The sequence below is a fragment of the Bombus terrestris genome, chromosome 15 (genome assembly GCF_910591885.1).
Source record: "Bombus terrestris chromosome 15, iyBomTerr1.2, whole genome shotgun sequence".
NCBI classification, from domain to species: domain Eukaryota; kingdom Metazoa; phylum Arthropoda; class Insecta; order Hymenoptera; family Apidae; genus Bombus; species Bombus terrestris.
The window spans coordinates 737,132-760,212 of NC_063283.1; the positions used below are offsets into that span (position 1 = coordinate 737,132).

At 42.8% G+C, this 23,081-nt stretch overlaps 1 protein-coding gene across 11 annotated transcripts in view; it reads left to right on the forward strand.

Moving 5' to 3' along the window:
* LOC100644981 (CUGBP Elav-like family member 4) overlaps window positions 1–23,081 on the forward strand; it is a 594,520-nt gene that overhangs the window by 416,773 nt on the left and 154,666 nt on the right. The window lies entirely within an intron of this gene.

A 23,081-nucleotide genomic window follows, 5' to 3' on the forward strand; every position in this document is an offset into this window, starting at 1 on the left:
AGCAGTACTTAAAACATAACCAACTATTTCATTAGCACCTTGTCTCTGTACCGGTGCCCTCTTGCTTCAGCGACTACTTAAAGTGTGCGCGCTTTCCCTTTCTAGCCCTTTTCTTCGCATAATTCTTCTCCCCGGTGATCTCCTTGCACTTCCCTTTCACTCTGGCAAATCCAACGAGCGTAAAAATCAGTGCAGTCTGTTGAACTCCCCTTAAATGTCATCTATAATTCATCTTCTTGCGTTCCACGATTTATTGCTCTGTACGAAGTCACTCGTAAATTATTGCCCCCTAATACATATGACAATCTTGTACGCTGCAATAATCGTCTGCCGTGTGGAACGTTACGAACAAATATCCAGCAATCTAATGATAGTTAAAACATTATTTCAAGCGCTGTAATAAACACCATTTACTCACACAGGGTACAAAATCATTTCCGACGGAAATTATTCAGCTGTTAGATAGATGAGATTGAAAAGAAAAATAACGTTAAGATAATTTAAATGTTATCATTATGAATGCATGGATATTACGGTAATATCGATATATTACTAAACGGATTAAGGGATAATACTTGCAACGCGTTTCAAATTATTTGAAAATTATATCAACCAAAATGAATATTGAACGCAGCAGACGAGCACACGTATGTGAATGTATCTATGTACGCATGCGCGTTATATACATTTCGAAATTTCAATCAACCACTTTATCATAGGAACAAACGCAAATTTAAATATTATATCGGCTTGTCTCTCGGCAGATGCGTTACCGAATAAAGCAAACCTTATTCGCGTTAGTTCTGAATTACGATTCAGGTGGCGATCGCAGAAACCCGATTGATCTTAATACACTTAAGATTCGTAGATCGAGTTGTACGAAGGATAAAAAAGTAGCTATTAAGTGGCAGAGGGAGGAAAGAAGAAAGAGGCGACACGAGCCCGGACAATCGATACTTTTTCATTATGACTACCCAAGGCAATTACTCCGCATCATGGTAAAAGTGAGGCACCTAAATGTAATTAGTTGTCGTCGGCAGGGCGCTTACCTAGGCGGCACCGCGACGTTATATACATGGTACAGTTACAATTTAATTTTGTTTCCCGGCTGTTATAAACGAGTGTACTTCATGACCAGCTTCCTACGTTCGGGTGAAACACGCCACCAACTTTCAGCGATCGTTCTAACTAGATATTTCGTTTCACCCTGTCAACCTCCGCCATTCTTTCTACTCTGCTTTGATTCGCGCGATAATTAATTATGTCTCAATATGCCCGACACTGCTTTCAAAGTGTCGATGTTGCTTCGGCTAGACTTCGCTCAACGTATAACGAACGAATTCCTAAGAGAAAGAGAAACTCGATCAAGAGCTTTGATAGCAAACTGTTCGTTCCAATGTCAAAAAGAAATTAAATTCTCCGATTTATTTTGGCGCGTACATCCCGCGTATATTAAATTTTCGTTTGCAAGTCGATTCCACGGCATGATCTTTTATTTCGTATACACGAAGGCTAAATAAATTTGTAATAAATCCATCCTGTTCGAATGCAGTTAATCATAATACGGGCGCAAAATGCATCGACATGGTCGCGAATAATTTTTCCTAACGTTTGATCGTCGGCAAATATGGATAATTAGAGTTGATAAAAATGTATCGTCGCGAATCGTGGCGAAACACGGTGCGACAGGATGGAACCAGGAAACGCGGAACGTGTCCCGACGCTAATGCACGAGATTATACAAAAATTAATTCACCAATTAATTCCGAAGGGGTCGCGGTCAGGGCCGGAGCGATAAAGCGACATTAACGTTTATCGTTATTACCAGCGAAGTCGTAAGTCACGACAAAAGACCGTGGGCACTCTTTTACGAGGAGAAACGAGCGCGGTTTAAAGGCGGTATCGAGAAAATGGAACGACACGCCGGATACAGAAAAATAGGGAAAGGATGGAAAAAAGGGGGGAGGCGAGCGTAAAGGGTGGAGGGTGGAAGAAAGAGTGGTTCGGAGAGAAAGCCACTGGAGGTCCGACGGCTTGAAAAGCCGCGCTAAAATTCTTCCAAGAGAGAAATTGTTTTCCGATATTGGATTCACATTGGACTGCCGCGTTTTGCGGCAGTGCATCTCAAATGAACCGAAGAGGCAGCGCGGCGGACACGTAAAAGTGACGAGATGAAATAACGCATCTCGTCGCAAGAACGTGAATCGTGTTACCGTACCACCCTGCTCTGTTCTGCCCTGTTCTATCCTGTGTTACCCTGCGTTCCCACCTTTCGAATTTTCTTTCTCCATCTATTTCCAACCGGCGAACAAAAATTGTTCGAGATTGCGTTGCACCCCATAATTACTAAAGAGAACGCCATGTGCGTGGCTACGTAATTACAGCGCGTGCATTCGGGTGCAGCTTGCAGTACAATTTAGGACCAGCAATTCGGAGGGTGATTGTTTGTTTATCGGTTGTCGCTGCGTTTGTATGCTACTGACATTTAACGATATTCGCTGGCCGTTCGTCGCGTTTGTGACATTAGCGCGGAAACGATTTTTACACCTTTCACCTAGTGTTGCGTTTCATCGTTTTTTAATAGAACTTACTCGGGACACTGCGCCATCATGGCTCCGGGTATATACCCATTCGATATTGTAGCAACAGCAGAATTTTAATCCAGTATGATAGTCTTGGAAACATTCCAACTGTAATTTATAATGATAGTCGATGCCAGACTCAACTAGTGTGAAAGCACTAACTACTCTTATAGTTGACGCGAAAGCCCTGTTAAACTTTTCGAGTGATATTTACTCAAGGGGCAGAGATGGGGCCAGCTAATGAATATTCAGACTAAAGTGCTGCTAAACTAGGCAACGAATAAGACGGTTGGTTTGAATCGACTTTCTGCTCATTGCCAGTAAAAATAAGAAATATTTCGTGAGAAATAGAAGAAGTTTCTATTCGTCGAAAGGCACATAGAATTCGCTGGAATTTAACGTTCACACTTCCCGTTCAAGGATGTTCGTTTCCTCGAAAGGGGTGCGTAAAGTTTATCGACGGGATAGTTGCACGTCGGCCCTGTCACGAACAACCAGCGGTACTAAACCAGAGTGGCTCAAAGATCGGCGATCGCGTGTGGTAACTATAGCCGAGAGAGTCGCTCGTGAAAGTTACCAAACGAACGAGGGCCATATCTTCCCTTAGATCCTCTTAAAAGGGCAAACTGTTGCAGCGTCGCGAGGCAAACTGAATCCGCCATTTCAACGATTTTATCAAAATCTATCTGTTGCTGATAAAATATCGTAGCTCGACGAACGGCGGGCGCTCGATCAGCTTGCGTTCGTTTTGGTATAATATACGAGCGTTTAACGCATCAAACAGGCCTGTTGCTGCGCCAACAACCCTACCTCCTAAACAACTATGAGTAACGACGGCGAGCCGAGTAATTGCTTATGAAACGCGTTAAAGGGAGAACTCGTAGTCAAGCATGCGGCTCTTGTAGTGCCTTAAAGGGGCCAACTGTTGCAATGGTCGTGCAAAAAGTCGGCTGCGAGCGTGCTGCCAGCTTTGAGTCCCGACTCCGCCTACGCACTCCCTACTTGTACAGATGCTTACACTTCGTCGACGACCCACAATGCTTTCTCCTTCCACCTCCACGAAGATACATCCTGCATAATTTACGAGCAGTCAGCGGCATCCACGAAGAGGAGCGACGAGAGAACGCGTTCCACGTAACGCACCGCGTAAACACCGAATTCCTTTTCAACTTTTCCTCTTGGAACGCCACTGGTTTTCATTATTTTCACAACATCGCGTTGTGATGCTACGAAATCTCTTTTTCCCCCTATTTTTTCTTTCTCTTCTTTTTGAAAATTTTGCGTAACTATTTTTGCTGGAACGTGATACGCAGTGATTTTTGCGGAGTTAACAAATTCGGGTAAAGAAATAAATATTTGTATTTCTCTTCCGAGAGAAATAATACATACGTACAATGATACAACGTACGTACGTTTCTTTTTAATTAACGCAAATAGAAAATGGTATAGAATTCGATTCGAATATTTAGAAAAACAATGTCCGCAACCGAGTAGGACATTTATTTGGATTTTGCGCGTTCGTGGGATTCATTGACTCGTGCTTCAACTTGTGCTCGCCGAATTCCAACAGGAACGAAACGGTGTACCAGCGATCATTTGACGTTGTGGTCACGTTCGCGTATTTCGTGGTACGTGATGTTTGCGAGATATCCGCGGTCATTAAACTCGAAGCGACGTGCTGCTGCGGTTGCACCGTAGCATGTTCTCGGGCATGGACGATGCGTATCGAGAAGTTTCTCCTCGCACGACGATTATTGGAAATTATAAAGATACTCGCTGGAGGCGGATCTTCGGCAAGGAATTACAAAAGCGATCGTACTTGCCTGGTAAGTGGACTGCAACGTTACAGAGTCCGTCTCTAATCCCATCGGGATTTACGAGTTTTACGAGAACTCATTATGGCTGCAATTAATTGCCAATGGAACAAAGGCTTCTTTCATGGGTCATATAACTGATTCGGAGGGATGAAGCGGATCAACAAACGCGAAGGTCCTTGTAGTTCGTCGCCGTTTATTCCAGAGGAGCCTATACACGCGCGGTCTCCTCTTGCTTTTTCTCCACAGAAGGGTGGAAAAAAGGGAGGAGGTAAAAGGAAGATACGGGAGGATAGTACTCTGCGACGAGTACCGCATTAATGGAGTGAATGCCATGTGTAAACGCGCCATTGCGCCTACAGTTTTTCCATTCTCTCTCTTTCTCTCTCTCTCTCTCTCTCTCTCGCACTTTCTTTCTATCTCCCGCTTTTTCTCCATCCTTTTCATTCTCCAAGTAATTGTATGCCTCCTACTCGCCTCATCGACAAGACTAAAAGGAAGAAGAATAGCTGAAGAAGCTAGAGATGGTACACGAGTGCCGACCCACCAAGAAGTATCGTCCTTGTCAGAATGAAACAGCTAAATCCGGGCGGGAAATTCAAAATAGGCCTTTTTACCGCGCCACGTGATCTTACGTGTTAGATATTCACGACTTATCACTTACGCATTAGCTACTCTTCGAGATTTTTACACGTATCTAATTTCTATGTACTTACGTAGTTATATATATATATGGAATTACTTGAAAATTTCATAACGCGTGTATTTGCTAAATTAACTAATTACAACATATATCGTAAATTTTCACACCTATGGCGATCGATCGACGATGAAAAGTTATTGTCATAACGTTATAACAAGTACACAGATGTACACACACTCTGCCACTACTCCTTTTTGTTCTCTCGTACTTTTCTCTGTTCGTGTGTCGTTTCACATTTCATAATCAAATGTAAATGCGGTTTAATTAAATTTTAGGCGAATGATTAAATGTGTACTAATGGAGTTCGAGTTATTTACAATATATCTGATTCCATGCCTACAGGTGCAGCTACGCACATTCTTCGTGAAAAGAGTAAAAACGTATATTTGATACGTAATATAAAAAACAATCCACGCAGAAAGTGTTAAAAACTTAATATAGCAAGCGTACGGTTCCTACAACTTGAGAACGTATTCGTGAAGCGTTAAGTTTTCAATTCGAATCGCTTGGTAATTCCTATCTTAATAAATAACAAACATGCGTTGTATGGTACTATGAAAATATCTCCGAAACAGGACATTTCAAGCTGTCTTTGCGGTCCTTGCAGCCTCTTGTTTTCTCTGTATCGCAGCCTGCTTCTCAAGGAATACAGTAAATCTCTCACTTTGAGAATATGAAATTCCTCATCGTTAGAACCGGCACTATAAATGCAGGCGGAAAGCTTCCTTCGGTTAGCAAAGGATCGGTCGAGATACAAGTCAGATAAGACCAGTGGAACAATATTTTCTTGGCAGGCACTTTGCCAGAGGTTTGCGGCTAGGATGAAGATTAGCGCAACCTAGGTAACGATCTTATAAAACACCGAACTCAGTCGGCGTACACCGAAAATATTGCCTGGCAAATTGAAAGGCACGGCGGAGTTATGTGTGCTCTCTTTCTCTCCTCCACCTTTTTCCCTTTCTCTGTTTGCGCAACCCTGCTATCTCTTCGATCCGTTTCCTCCTTACTCGAACCAAAGGAACGAACTCGCTTGTGAAAGCTTCGTGACAAAGTTCTTCCGTAAGACTTTCCCGCATTTCGTATTCACAAACAAATCGTCGACGAATTCACCGAGAAATCGGCCAACATAAACACGTACAATCTTCGCTGGTCGCGATTTCCAATGAAAGATTGAAAAAAGAATACATATTACGAGTCAGTAGATAGCTCTGTTTGCCTTAAAATAGAGCTATCTACTGTTTGCGACAAAAGTTTAAAATTTTCCTCATTCGCCGCATTAAAATATATGATATTTATATACAAAGGCATATTATTTTGCTACGATATATTTCAATTAATCTCATAAATATTTCTGTTAAAACACTTCGTAAATCATTTTTTTGTAACTTATGATTAGCGGTTATAAAGGTTCCTGTACTATTACGGAAGAAAAGTTTCTTGACGGAATCTTCGTTAGAAAGACGGCAATACGACTTCCTTTTCGATCGAATAGCGAATGACATGGACTCCATTACCTTTTTTTTTTTCTTTATGAAACGAAGTAGTATCTCCCTCGAGGGGATACGAGACGGTGTAGTATACTCGAAACCATGGAGAATATTCTCTACACCCCTTCGCTATTTCTCGTACAACCGACCCTTTCGAGTCGGGGGTGTACAGGCAAGCGTAATTATTTCGCAATTTACTACCCTTTGCAGGATGTAGATTTAAAATAACCGTATTTACGATACTTGTTGGTGATACGGGACACCCTGGGGAACGCTAAATTAATCCACGCATGGACACGCACGCGGCACACATTCATATTACAAGATCTTGCGGTCTAGTCCCAGCGGCTTGCGAAATAAGCTGCGATTATGTTTAAGTTCCTAACGACAACGTAGTGTAGCTAGTGGTCTCGCTATGTAAAATAATTATAGACTCGAAGGTGTAATGTAACATTATACGTGGATGTCCTTTTTTCAAAGCAAAAAAAAAAATCGTTGTTATTTATAAAACCGTCCAGTTTACGATACAGTAGTCGATGTAGATGTAATATCATACCGCAAGTATACTTGTTCTCGTTCTGTTATCGATTTTGGTCAAGTATCATCAATCACGTCAACTATTTATTTAATAAAAGATACTGCATTCTCAGATAGAGCAATATATACACGGTACAGGTAAAATGTACATTTTGTTTGTGCTTTCTACCGGAATAAGAGAATCTGACTCACCAGCATCAACAACCAACAATTCGAGACTTTCTTCTCCATTTCCCGGCTCGGTATATACTTACTCACCCCCGCCATCTCGATCTAATCGCTGGCGTGTTTCAAAATGCCCTCGAAGTAACGTGAAACATTTGTGTTGCGGGTACGTGGTTTCGAGAAAGTCTCTGAGAAGAACGCCGAGCCGGTATAGTCGATTTTCCCCTGGATCATGAGGAAGGATAATTATCGTAAGAAGAAACAAGTTTCGCGTTCTCGTACGTCGAATAACGTTGCGGCATTAGGGATAGGTAGGTGGGCAGAACTTGGCTCCGTATACCAGGCACTGAAACGATTCGGCGTGTGCAATGGGTTGTAACGCTCCATCGCTGCGCATCGTTCTCACGACTAGAAATCGCGAGGTTGGCTGCCAGCCAGCGACTCCTTTACTTTGCTTGACTTCTGCGCGGAAAGAGAACGAGTTAGGACGGGGGGCAAAATACACACCGGGACAAATATATCGACGTCTCCGAAAAAGTTGTCGCGTCACCAAACATACCACATATAACTCGTGCAATCGCGCTAGGATAGCTTCTCTCCTAGGTTGGTTATGCTTCACCTTCCCCCCTCACGATTCTCGAGATTTTCCCAGATGTCGCCGATGCTTTTCCCTGTGCATCGCATTCTTTATAGATTTCGCTAGATATTTCTTCGTCTATGTAGCCTTTTAGCTTCTCGATAAACGAGAAAGACATTCAAAGATCTTGGAAAGTCGAATTTTATCGCGCTCGAAGAATCGGTTGGCATCGCAAATGACGAACTATTTACGGCAAAATCAAAGTATAAAGTAGAAACTTCATAAAACAATAATCGTAGGAGATACCGTTTTGATTTTGTATGATGACGAGTTAATATTAAATCGATTGCCGATAAGAAGATGGAGTACGTGAAACTGGAAAAGAAGGAGGAGGAGGAGGAGGAGGAGAGGGAAGATAATCTTTGGTTCGACAGTCTCAAAGGCTGGTCGTATTCCTTTCTTCGTGTACGGTGGTGCTCTCATACCAATGGTCCATTTCTACGGATAAAGGAATCAAGCAGGGACCTGGAACAACGGAGCAGAGAAAGGTTAACGGCGATTTAATTGGCTGGTTGCATCGTCTTGGGTTAGAAAACGGAAACTAATCCAGCGTGGCTGGACAAGCTTGACCAAGAAAATGCCCCATGGTCACTAACGTCAGGCACAGACTCGCCCTCTTTTCTTTGTTGGCCATTCCTCTACGAGCTTCCACTGGTAGTTTCCAACACAGAGAACAACGGGAAGAGCGCCATCACGCTCGGCCAGAGCCGTTTCTTCTGCTTTACGGTTTTAATAAATCTCCACGGGGTAATTCGCGGCGGGTCGGACCAAGCATTAAACCCACTGACATCCCCTCGACTCTATCTTCCATTGTGTCATTCCACGGTATGGAAAACGAAATGATTCTTTTGGAATTAACGGTAAAAAAATTGGTCTTAGTTTCTTATCGCGTAAGCACTAGAAAATGAGAAGATTATCGATCACTCCAGAAATTACATCTGAATAAATTTCTAGAATACATGAGATAGCCTGTCCAAAGGCTCCTTTATGATCGGAATTTCGAAGAACTGTTCCTATCGGATGATTTCTTTTTAGAAATCTTTACGAATATGTTATCAAATGTAATTTGCATACGTTTTAATCGAATTCGAATTTAAGTTTTAAATTTCGCGGATTAAGAATACCCCAGAAGAACAACCGTCAAGTTCGTGCTACCCTGACGTATATTCGGCTTCCAGTTTTCATAGGGGTGTACGACACGCGCCGTAATCATCGGCCGATAGGCGAGCAATTTTCGAGGATCTGGGGTTGTTTGTAAAGCGAAATTCTCTAACCAGTCGAGCTACCCCCAAGAGTTCTTAACTCAGTCACCAAAGAAAATCGCTGCGTTGCGGTAATGTTTATCGAACATGATTTTGGTAGGTTCGCGGGGATTAAACGAGAGCTGGCCCGCTTTAATGAACCCAAGCGATGCAGCCGAGCGGGCGAATTTACGCCATTACCACGCAAAGGCACAGGCGTTACGGTAAATGAAAATTTAATCTACAGATCGATTCCGTCGGAACCGTTCCGCCTGGCAATACGTTCAACAGGCATTAATTCGCGTCGACTTTCACCGGTTCGTCGTTATTAAAGCGCGTGTAGACGCGCAATTCTTTCTCGCATATATAAAATATTTTAAACGCATACTAATAGCGTTGTGTAACTCCGCTATCTCGAGCGAATGATGTTTTTTCGCAGCTATTCGCCGTTACGAGTCAGAAACTCTTCGAGCTTCGAAACCCTCTAAAGAACTTTGTTAAATAATTTTCCATAATTGATCGATCGCAGCAGTAATGCGAGTGTCAATTTTCCTGTTTCTCTGTAACGGAGATATCAAATTTGTTGGATGTTGTACAATGTTAAAGTATTGCGTCTAAATGATATTTACTTCTTTACCGACGATGGAATTAGGAAGCGAATACATATATTTGTCGGTACAACGATACTTTCGTAACAGCTAGGCTTCTGGTCGAAACCGAAGCATATTCTCGGTCGATTTACATTTCTGTAGAATAAAAGCACGATCGATATCGATAACGATTTGAAGAGGATTTCAGTGACACGTTATTCGTTCTTAAAGACTAGGCAGTTTTGCGATCTCGGCTAACGTTCGCCAAGCATCGCAATAAAAATCTCATTCCGTCTATATAAAAATACGCCAGTGGCTTATTACATACGATGACATTTCATTATAGCGACTGGAGACGGTGGTCGTCGATGCACAACAAATAAATGCGAATTATTCTGATACCGGATGGAAGGTTCGGTTAGGAGAGAGACTGGGGTATTGGATGCAGAGGAAGGCGAGCGGTCGGAGAAAAGGTGAGGGGACGAGGTTGAAAGCGAATAGCCTAGTACAAGGGGTGGTTTGTAGCCTGCGGATACGTTCGCGTTCCTAGATGAAGAAGGCACGGAGGAGGGTACCAGACGATAACTCGATCGGACATCCTGAGGCGGACGATGCGATGCAATAGTTTGTATCCGGTGGAGGGTGAGCCATCTCCAATCTCAGCCACGAAGCTGTACCGCTTAAACAGCCACGACAGAAGCCATTACTTACCTCCTGTAGCCCTCGGCGTTACGGAAGAAGTACCCACTCGAATTATTTTCATCGATTTAGCGCTTCGAGTGAGACGACCGATTTTTTTCTTTTTCTGGGTCATTAGAATCTGTTCTATTCATTTTATTCAATCGGGTTTCCTGCGGGACACTTTGTATCACGGTAATCCACCGAGAAGGCTTTAATGGATTCCATTAATCCGACGAATTGATCTTTCACTCTAGGAGCGATCAAACGAATTGTCCCGAATCATTTTAATATTTCAACGGACAATAAATAATCCCTATTGTCTTATAGTATTATTAAACTGTTTATCGTTGCGTTAACACTGGAAATTTGTGGAAATTGATACTGAAAATTAGGTAGGTCGTTACAGATAAGATCTAAACCGTAGCTTTATCGTCGATCGAAGTACGATTCATGAAATTTCTTTTATCTTTCGCGCGAAAGAGTGTCTGTTCTCGTAATGGTAGGTGTAAATGGAAATACACGGCACAAAGCGTAAATAAGAAATCTTTCGAAAATCAACTCATCTCGGATAAATTTCAATGTTTTAAATCGACAGATAGAAATAAAGAAAAGATTGTGGCGCTATATTACGTTACGTTTCTCCTTTTTCAACTCGAAAGATTACAGAGAAATTCAAACATTTATCACGATCCGGCAAACTGCCTTTTAAATTGACGTTCCTCGCATTTGTATTCGAAGCTTGCGAGCGAAAAATGATTTATGATAAAATTCCGGTGTCGGTAAATTCTATGAAATTCAAAGATGAGGGAGATAATGAAATGGAGGTAAAATTCCACGATTGCAGGACGTAACGTACAAAAGACCGACGAAATACTTGAGCTCCCTCAAAGCTCAGCGAGTGCGAGGAACGTGGACATTTAACATTCAACGCGTATGATTAGGCAGTCTGGCGGCGCATAGAAAATACGGCCGTTCTACAAGGTATATAGAAACTGGAGAATGAATTATGTAAGGCAAAGTACTTCATTCGTCTTGCTCTTGTTATTTGGTGGGTGTAGTTAAACTCCGCGTATTACCGCGTCTGAAATATCGCCGGTAATTTTTAAGGCGAACGTGCCGTCGACTATGCACCGGTCCTACCCCCTCTATATCACCTCCCCCCCGCCCTTATTTCTTCAGAGCCCTGTTTGAACATAACCAGGATGGTGGCAGCCGCTGCAAGGCTCGAATCAAGGTGAAATTTTACGGACCGTGGTTTCATTTTTTTTCGAAACACATTGCGGCGGAACGAGCTGCGAATATTTCGTTGTCCGCACACGTGCCAACGCATTCCGCGGAGTTTATTTTACAAATTATTTTTCTCATGCGTGGATGTAGCCTCGGCGGCTGGAACGGTATTTTTCCTGCAAGTTTCGATGTTTAAACAGCTGCGAGAAAGAGTCAAAGTTAAAAGAAACCGCCGGGAAAATTCGTGTTTAACTTTATATTAAGAATTTAAAAATGAAACGTTCGACAATGGGAAAGTTGAACGTAGTTTATGCTATGAAAAGTTATTCGACTTTCGCGAAAAGAAACGAGTAGCACGATCGGAGGTATTCTCTCCTTTTCTCGTTCCATTTTTCCTTTTTTTTTTTCTCTGTTTTTGAAACGCGCCGCGGTAGCGTTTACCGAACAAAGCTCGGATGAACGAAGGCGAGCGCAGGAAAGTAAAGTAAAGGTAGAGAGAAATGCAAAAAGACAACGGAAGCACGAGGGAGAAAGAGAGACGGAGAGAGTTATCGGCAAGGAAGGAGCCGTTCGTCCGGTAAACAGATGCCGATGAAAGCCGCTCATCCGGCAAACATTACACAGGCTTACCACTACGAGACCATCTCAACGATTGGTACATATCCAAGATTTCGTACGGCTACCGGGGAATATGTACCTATACGTACATATACCAAGTACAGCAGCTTGTTGCCCCCCTGCGCACCGTTAGGTAACTCTATTCAGAAGCTTTGCCCGAGAGACCTTCGACCCGTCTTAAACCATGGCCAAAGCGAATATGTTTCCACCGGCAGACGACGTGGCGTAAACCCGCCACAAGACACTACGGGACCGAACCATAACCGCTCGACCGTGATGTCGGATGACTACGGGCTTTTGCGTCAGTTTCACGCCAAATAAGGAAGCCGTCGTTGCACAATCCACCGCTGGTGCACACACTTTGCCTGCCAGCACAACCGTGTCTAAATAGAAGCAACGTACTATCACCACGAGATCGCGGATATTTTCTTACGAAAATTTTATAGAAACTAAAAAGTTATTCAAATATCGATCTTAGATGGAATTCTTTAAAGAAATCCCTTCGAGTTTTTAATAAAGTCTGATAAATATTTTATCGTTTAAAGAAGTGTTCGATCGACAAATAGATAACGATGCAAAATTAATAAAATTACGTAGGTCGGTTCAATTTGCAATACTCCAGCTGTACCGTTTATGCGAGATTAAACGATGTCATTTACGATAGCACGAATGGAAATGAAAATTTATATACATAGGTGGGTATCTAGCTTTCGGACAGGGGTAGTTTAAAACGCGCGACGCGTCGCGCGAACGCCGAGACGCTGAAAACGTCGGCTAATCGTCTTGGTTATACAACTGGCATACCTGGACGGCAGAAAGCGCGGATTTAATTAAAACTAGTAGCCCACGGCAAACATATTTTCCGAGAGAGGATACGCCCTCCTTGTACTCGTTACACGGACGCCGGAGAACTCGGTGGGCGTTTCGGAACCAACATTCCGCGCGATGCCCCTGGCCTTTTTCCAGGACGAGATGAGAAATTGTGTAATACGCAACCGAATTTCTCTATTTCACTGTAATGCTCGGAATTTCGGAATAAACAGTTTTGACGCATCATACTTATAGAACTTGCGTAATAACGTTCATGGGTACTCGCAGTTATTATTACACGAAATCTGCTGCTGGATAGTTCTGGTCGAATTGGTTCACTCTGACCAGCGGCTGAAAACGCGATTACGTACGAATTCGATATTTCCGTGGAAACAAAGAGAAAATTAGCCGCACGATGGTTTAACCGTGATATCATCGGTTGCCATTACGTACCAGTCGACCATTGCAGCTGTATCTATCGGCGGACACTTTAACGTGAAACACAGCCGCAAAATTCACGATCGAGCGAATACTATTACAAAATATCGAATCGTTACACGCTTCTTTCAGCCAACTACCACGAGAAACGCTTCGGAGAATAAAATACGTCACGGACGAAGCGACTCGATAAAATGTATATTTGCGAAAGTTATCGTTTCGATAAATAATCGGCAGGTTATTCGGCGATTTTAACGAAAACCTGTGATTTCTATCATCGGTAGAGAAGGAGATCTATGGAATATTTTACGCGGAAATCTCGTTTAAGCGAAACAGCTTTTGCGTTGCGAGCAAGCCGGTGAGCCAACTGAACCGATATTTGCATAGTATAGTAGGTTGTTCTTGGGCGAGGAACGAAGGATCGCGATGTCAAGAAATTAGCGGATGTATTGCGAACTTCGATCCAACGCGTAAACGTTTTACGGTTACGTACGGCAAAATGGATGCACGCGCAATCAAGCGACACACTGTCCGGCAGTTCGAGACCTATATAAACGTACGTTTACAGCGTAGAACGGTCGTGTGCAGAAATAGCATGGGTGGGCATCTACGGTCTACGGAAAGATCGAAAGGACGAGGGAATGGCAGCACCAAGAACGGAGAAGAGGATGATACAGGAGAGAACAGGAAAGATCGGGGCATATAAGGGTACGTCGAGACGTTGCTGATACGTCGTACCGTCGTGAAGCGTGAGCGTATTGCACGACATAAAAGTAAGATCTACCTAGTGTCGGTAGGACACGTAACGCATGAAATCGCTCGAAAGGAACGACATAAACGGCTCTTGCTTGTCGTTTATCGCTTCGTTCCGCTCAACGATGACTCTCCGCACCGTTGCGCTCATCGATAGATGTACCGGGGGTTGTACGCGGTGCTGTAATAATAACGACAACAACGATCGATCATAAAGTCGAGGCCGTCGGGCCAATTTGAACGACCTTCTAACGATGATGCGCCAACGCGTATCTGCTCGGCAAACAAAATGGATGCGGATTTCTGCTAGCGGATTAAGCAGACATTAACGCTTTACGATCGGCTTGCACCGGTTCTCTCGAAACGAGTAAATTATTTATGGCATAGAGTAAATGCAACGATTGGGGTTAAAGCGCTTGTCATATCGACTGTCATGTCACGTACAGTTACGGTCTAGGTCTAGAGTCTAGAGTATAACATGATTCCACTATCTGTCATTTACTATATACTAATGTTTTTCGTGCATCCTGCTTTTCTCGTGGATGCTATCTTTTTAAATAACATGTAAATAGTATATAATTAATACAAGTGTGTACGTATGGTATGCTCGATCGTACGTAAAGTGTCCGTCATAAAAGTCAAAAAATCAAATCGATCCAATCACGGGTATAAATTTCTTTTTCATCGGATAGATTTCTAGAAGAATTTCGAATTTCGATGAAAACATTCTCGCGAAATGTTCTCGTTCCGCTACTGTTGGGCTATTTACCTTTAAAATTCTTCGCGTCACCTTTCAGACACCTACGGACGACTTCGCTTACAGATTCACGTCATCAATATCCTTGCGCGTTTGTACCTACAGAATTCGTTCATATTTTATAGGAAATATTTTGCCCGTACGAATACAAAGTGCTAAATGCATTAAGATCATATTTTCAGCGGTATTGAATCGCGGCGATCCGTTCGTCCTTCGGAAATGCATCCTGTGTCAAACGAATCCGTTGCAAAGCCGCTCTGTGGTGCACGTAAACCTCTCCTTTCACTGAGAAACGAGCGAGCGATCGTTTCCAATTCGATACTGCTATGCGTATCAAGAGTATACGCACGCACGATCGAGGGGTATCGAATGTATCGCGCGCCAGTTCGACGAGGAAAAGCCTGTCGTATTTTCATGACGGGGGGCTCTGTGCCTGCCTCCGATAGCTTTCGTCCCGGCAGATCGATTTCCATCGTGATACGAGCGAAGGCTGCAGACCGGACAATCGAAAACCTGGCCGGAGGGTATACGCGGATTTCTCGTTTCACGGCGCCGCCTATGCCGACGCCGTCGTGTTTTCCGTATCCCCGTGGACGTCGGCACGTCTGTTTGTCCACGTCGATCTCCGACGGCCGAGATATTCGACCCCTCTTCGGCCGGTTCCTACGAACCGTATATGTATACGAACCTGGGCGATATTGGACTATGTAGCAACGTACGCCTGTATGTATCGCTAGCGAAGATGGACACGTATATATGCAGACGTATATCTATATGTACGTGGGTATACGCCTCCGTCGTGAGGCCGTCCCTCCAGTGTCAGTTGCGCGTGTTTACTATGCTCGCCCAGGCATGTTTCCAACTAAACTAACCTCGCCACGCCTCGACGCATTGGCGATGCAGCCGCAAAGCGCGCCGCTTCGAATCGAGTCCTTTCCAAGTGTTGTGAATAGCTGTGCGGTAACGGTAACACCATCAACGAACCCTTGTGTCGATATCCGAGCGTCCGGATATTTTCCGAAATTTCGCCAACACGTCCAACTAGAAAATCAGTCTTGTCGTGCCGCTCGACTTGGAAAATTTCCCTTCCGTTCGAACAGCTTTCGAATCTATCGCCACGATTAAAGTTCAACTTCCGAAAGTTGTTCGATGGTCTTGTAAAAGGACTCGTAAGTAGATGTACGATGCAACGTAGCGTCTGACTAGTCGTCGATATCTTCCACTTGTTTGATCCGTAGCGGTTCGACGATGTCATGCACTTTTTTCTGCCTGATTTATATTCGTGAACAGGGTATAAGCGATAATTCCGAAATCTTAGTTAATGTCTTTAAGATGCCGTTATCGTAAGCGAGAACCGTATATTTCATATTTCATGGAAGCCGCTATGTTTCAATCAAATGTCGCCTTAATTCATCGTATTGCTTCGTGGATCCTTTTCCCGCGAGATACGTCGCTATTTCATACGAAATACACGTAAGTCGATTTGATTCGAGGCTAGAAATATCTTCGTCATTCTCATAATAAATATAATTCTCGGCGATATGAAGAGGTCGCTGTAAAAGGAACGCAAGTTTCTAGCACGATGCGCAGGACCCGCAGGAATGTAATGTCAAAACTTCAACGTCGTCAGTCTTTTAGCTGTCGGGGTCAACTAGAGAACCCTCGAGGACCGTCAACGTACAACCAGGCTTTTGCATTTGTGTTCGATCGCTCGACCGATCCTTTGCCCGTACTTAATTCGAGCAGAAAGTAGTCGAGCGAACCCATAGTATACAGAGACTCATAATTTCTGCTCGACGGCACCTTCAAAGATGTGGAGAAACGTAATAACACGGTGAAAGAGAGGGGAATGGCGAAAGAGCCGGAAAAGAAGGAGGGAGAAACGAAGAGCGGTTGAAACGGTGACCAAACCACTGCTTTGATATACTTATATATCCGTCACGTTGGAGGACGAGGTCGAGTCCACTTTGATTACCGGATGACGTACTCGGACTGAGTTCGCTTTTGCGGCAGTCGAATGCTACCGATTCGTCGGAGCGTACCGAGAGAGCATCCGAGCATGAAGATGTCGTCCACCCCCTACGGACTCCAGCATGGAGATTTCTACGTTATTTCGACTTCAATTTCACGTTGCCTCCTCTGTCGGTGTAACAATTTTCGTCGACGTGGAATCATATCCCTCGCCGTTAACCGTTTCTACATATACAAATCGAATCGAAACGTCATCAGGCTCGACGCGGACGTGAAATTTTGAAAATCATATTCGTTATTCCGTATCCCGCGTAGTTTTCTTTGTGCCCTCTTCTTTCAATGGAACCTCTGTTATTTCAGATTTTGGAATTTTTAATGATCGTTTCTCGTTGTATTTTATAAACGCGATACTAATTAATAGATAGGAAATCCCGCAAGATGTATTCATCGAGCAGAATGTGATATTCAATAAAAACTAAATAAAAAAATGAAAAGAATACGTAGTTGTTATAGTTAGGAGGCATTAAAATTCCGGGTATTCGCTTTCTCAAAGCAGAAATCATGAAATGAATTATTTGAAAATCTTTGGGCATATCTCGAATAATTTTCTGTAATCCCTTTCACGTTCTATAAATTTTCAATACCATCTACCAAGGAGGTACGGCAACTGCGATAATTTCCTTATTTGAATGTTATATAAAGTGGAACGATGGCGCGAAGATATAACGCGGAATTCCAATATTGACGACGAACAATATCCGGAGGAACTACGGGGCTGAGAAAGGAGAATACAGCCGAGCTCAATAACTGGGATGAATAATATCGAAGACGTAACTACGTATTATATATCGTTCTGTTTTAAAGAATTAAAGCTTTGGCATTTTATGGTAATATCTTATCCTTTGGGATTACGTGAATATTAATTTTGCACCTGAACTGCTCGATATAGAGTTATTAAAATACTCTATAATCTTGAGTCTCGAATTATCTATAAATACTTTGCAATAGAAAATAATTTATGATTCCTTTAAGGAATAAATTTCACAAGTTCATTGAATCTTGTCTTAAAATTTTGCGTGTGTTTACCGGTATATATATATGTATCTATCTATGTTATCTATGTTATCGAATCTATACTATTATGTATCCATTAAAACTCTGAGGGAAGATTACTAAGATGAACCGATGATCGTCAAATATCTATGTAATTCAAAAATCATTGGACGTCTTCTTTCTCCGTTTACTCGCGCGCGAAACCCATATTCGAAAGGCACGAAGAACAATCGAATGGTTTATTCATCGGTGAATTTTTCAAACTATTCGGAATAAAGCTGCAACTATTCAAAATAGAAACCCTGGAATGATAGCCATAGCAGCGCAGTGATTGCTGATGCAAATATACATTCTCCATCTCTTAGCGGTGCTCTCTCTCCCTCTCTCTCTCTCTCTCTCTTTTACTCTCGGTTAGTTTGATTCAAGGACGAGGGGAAGAGGAAGTAGAGCTTTCTGCGGCCTGCCCCAACTCCCCATGAATAATGCAGACTCGATGTAATTGATCGCCCAATCGGAATGGCCTTTTATTTACTTTCCTCTGCTCCGAATCGACCATTCGTTCCTTCATTCGCTCGAAAGTTATTTGACATCATTTACGAGCGAGGAATGCGAGAATGCTCTGTCATCCGTGTATTCTCCTTTTTTTTTTTCGCACGATGATAACGCTAAATGAACTTACCACGCGAACTCGCTCTGTTATTCAATCGAAAAGGTAATGGTGTGTAAAACTTGTCGTGAGTGAACGATAATCGTGAAGCAATTCACCGGAACATCGACCGGTATTATGTCGAGCAATTATCGTTGCTTTAAATGAAATTTAACACTTTTTCTTCCTGTCGAGCACTCTCGTAGTCTCCACTTTTACTAGAGCTTCTCTTTTTCTCAAGGTTTAATTATACATTTACGCGTGTCCGTTAAAGTAATCGATGTCTTTCTACGCGATCCGATAACTGACTCTTTAAGACGTTCGATTAATCGTTATAAAGATATTAAGGTTGACCATAAGCCCAACAAGTTTGAAGGAAACTATTCCGATTCTTCTTAGATGAACGTTTTAATGTTACGATATTGCAAAGTACCACGATGAAAAGGTCTGGAATCTGACAATCGTGTGAAAGCAATTTCGTCTTCCACGATAGCGAATTCCCAGAAACGCTGTATTGCCTTAACCTTCGTCATTTTACATGAACTTGGTTGACCACGATTTAGAAAGACTGTCGCTAGGAAAGTAGACGGAGTTAGGTAGTATGTCAGGAAATCCCTCTGGGAAGGAATCTCTATCCGGTTCAGAGGTACCCGGAGAACAAAGAGACCGTCAGGACAAGCAGAGAGCAAACAGGGAAAGGTTTAAGGGGAAAGTATAGAGAAAAAGAGAGAAAAGGGATTTTAAAGAGAGGAGAAGATGTGCTCGTGTACGGGCAGCGCGGTGTACATAGATCGGCTCGAATCCCCGAGCCAAACGATCTTCCATCCGAAAAGTTTCTTTCTGTCCTCGAGAACTATAATTCGACAAATTCAATCTAATGCCAGCTCGAACCAAATCCCGTTTTATCGAAATTTCAGGCAACATAATTTCGACGGAGTTCGAAGAGGGAGTGAGAAATCGAAGGAAACGCCGAGTTAGAAGTAGAATGGACGACGAGACGAGGTAGGAGGTAGGTAGAGGGCAGCGTAGGTCGGTGTACTTTGGCAGCGGCGGGTCGTGGAGGGTAGTAGCAGCCGCTTCCACAGAGATAATGCAGTTATTTCATGCCCGGGTACCGGTAATTGGCTGCACGTTCGCGGCGGAGGTACACCGGTACGCTTCGTGCAACTGCCTACTATCTTGAGCGGACCAATTTCCCAGTCACCAAGTTAATGGCTACATCTCACGAAAATTATCTACTTCTTACGTCATCCAACGTAGAAATGAAAAATTCAATAACGCATCGCTATTGATTACCGATCCATAGCTCTTATAGCTGGCATTAATTTCGCACAAGCCCGACGAATGCTTTCGAGCCAACACCGGTCAATGAATTTCGACTCTTGTCACAAAACCAAGTAATCTTTTGGCAAGTGACTCGTACGAGCCACCTTTAGTTTACCCTACATAACAAATTCTAAGTGTTTTTCCCATTATCACAGGAACACTGTACGTTTACAGTATGTGTTTAACGTTCCAGCAAGGAGGAGCCTCCTTACGCGAGAGGGAAATCAAGGCACGTATTGCGTAAAGTGAGATCGAAATTTCTTGTCCCTAGTATATAACCAGACTCCTGCAATAGACTCGTAGGCAAATTTGATACCACCAACCGACAAAAACAAATTACCGAAATTGCCAATTTAATTTAATTTACTCTGACGAATCAAAAAATTAAATAGAACGTTACCGATGTTTTTTTTTAAATAAAATGTATCTATAGTACGTAAAACTCGTACAATTTCTGATAATAGAATAGATTTGATCTATCGAGAAACTCAACGTTTGAACATAGAAATAAGCTTATATATTCTCTCTCCCTCTCTCTCACACACCGAGCAAGAATATTACCTGATGCAAGGGATCGGTTTCTCCATCCCCTTCCGGAACTCTCGCTACACTGACCACTGAACAATGTCTCTCATATAATATGATAGTACCGTTTCATGGTTTCACTGTTCATTCACCTTTCCAGTAACGGAGATCGACAAATCCTTTGTCGATGCTATGGGAAAAGAGAGGGTGCAGGAGCAAGAGGGAGCACATGAAATCCCCGTGTCTGTAACCCTCTACCTGTCACCATGTCGTCGACGTTGCTCTAGACAAAGAAGAAAAGGGCAGCAACCGGTATGATAAGACTGCCCGAGACACTCTCTGCTAGTAAGCGTGTTCCAAGATGGCGGATATTAAGTTACTTCCTTTTTGTTTTCTTTGGCGAGAAAAATCTCTTCACCTTGAACGGTGGAGGCCGTGGTTATGAAACTACGCCGACAGATGCAATCTGAGAGAGTGTTGCATTTTCATTAGACTGTAAACAGTTGGAAGAATCCCTTTTCATTTTCGGACAACACCACCATCGTTTACCGGAAAGATGCGAATATTTGTTAAAAAACGAGCTGACGAAAAGTCAATTTTTGCGTTGCAGATTGAAACTGATTCGTTGAATGCAGATTCGTATAAATGCTCGTTGTTGTGAAATAATTTGGCATGGCGTAAAAATGAAAACGGAATCAAGAGCGAAGTTAAAAATAAATCCTAGAATCGGGTTCTTTCATAAGTATTCCAAGGGGATATCGCTCCTCTCTACGTTTAAACTGACATCAAATATAATGGTTTCGTACTTGAGACACGTGTCACCGGTAAATCCCTGGTGTCTGTTTGGATGTTCTCGACGGAATTTTAATTTCTTCCTGAAGAAATCTGTCGGAATAACATTTTCCAAATAGAAGAATATCATCCATCGCGCTCTACGATCAAGAGGATGAAACAAAATTGTGGCTTTCCGATATATGATGTAAAGACCTATTTTAAGGGAAAGACGCGCAGAAACAGAGAGGAGAGAGAGGAAAAGGGATCGATGTAAAGGTAAGAGGGATCTCTCGAAGGTAAGTTGACTTGTGAAGCCCGAATGAAACACTACATAGCACCCAGACGTCCTTTCGAACGTTGGTGGCATGCGGTTGTACGTAGGAGCATCCGGGCCGAAACCATCCCTGGATACACGTACGCTTAAGTAATTTAATTAGAACAACTCCGGTCTGGAGACGTGACTCCGTCTCTTTGGTCGGGGTCGGTCTCTCCATCGGGAGAGACGAGCACGGAAGGAGAAAAAGGGGGAGGAAGGGAGAGAGAGGACGACAGATATGAAGGATAGAGAGAACCTGCAGACGGTTGAAGATGAGAACAGGCCAGGGTAAGAGTAAACACGAACAGAGACGGACCAAACTCTGAGGAAATGTGTACACGTATGCGGTGTGTATGGACATGCGGTTCACTGTATTTGTATGGCCGCATATGTGTGCCGGTGAAGAAGAGGTCTACGGTAGGAACATCGTGCGGCAGTCACGATAGTATTGCTCTTACTTCGTGCCCTCTGAGTTTCCCCAAACCCTTGGTGACACGACTATGCCACCCTCTCTTGGCCTTCTACGTCGCGACGAGCGTGGAATACGTTAAAAGAATGATGAACAGACCGTATTATGCTCGTACACTCTTGCTTGCGGATCTTACGGTATCATTTATTTGTGGGCATAATACGCATGCGTGTATATATACGAAGATAGAAACGTCAAAAAACCGCAGAGAACACGACGTTAATTTCACGTTGCATTATTCCGGTCACCGGCTAAAGTACAGTTTGTGCAGAAAATTTTTCCTGACGTTGACAATTATCTACGATGGATGTTTACTTTTGTAAGAAATCGTCGCGTACGTCTCTTTGTCCGTTGAGATATAAACTTATAATAACAGCAAAATATAACGCGTATACGAAACGTTACGGTCTTGCAGAAACAAATACATCGTCGAGTATACATTATCCTGTACTTGCATGAAAAGCAGTCGACCGTGACGATGCCGCGGCATAACAAGCTGCTATTTGGAAACATAATGGTTACGTCAGAAATGCAACACGTGGATGTTACGCGGAATTCAATTATCATTGATTTTTGAATTAATCGATAACAAACAAAACGATCATTAGGAATTCATGAATATTCGACCTTATTGATCCGGCTGTTCGCCAAGAAATTGATATAGCAAATTCGAAACAATACCTTAAATTTCGAACAATATCGAAGAATTATTCTTTGGCCTAGTGCCTGATACTTGGATTCGATCTATGACAACATCCATGATATTTCAAGGTACGATATCGTGGAAGTATTAATTTACAATCGATAAAACACACGCGAAACACACATGCAAACAAAGCGTTTCAATGAAAATTGTTCGATTTAGAAAAATTGGGCGTTAATGCAATGCAATCTCGTATTTTATAGTTTACATGCAAGCGTTGGTTATAAATGGAAAAGTATAACCCTTGCAAAAGGAAGT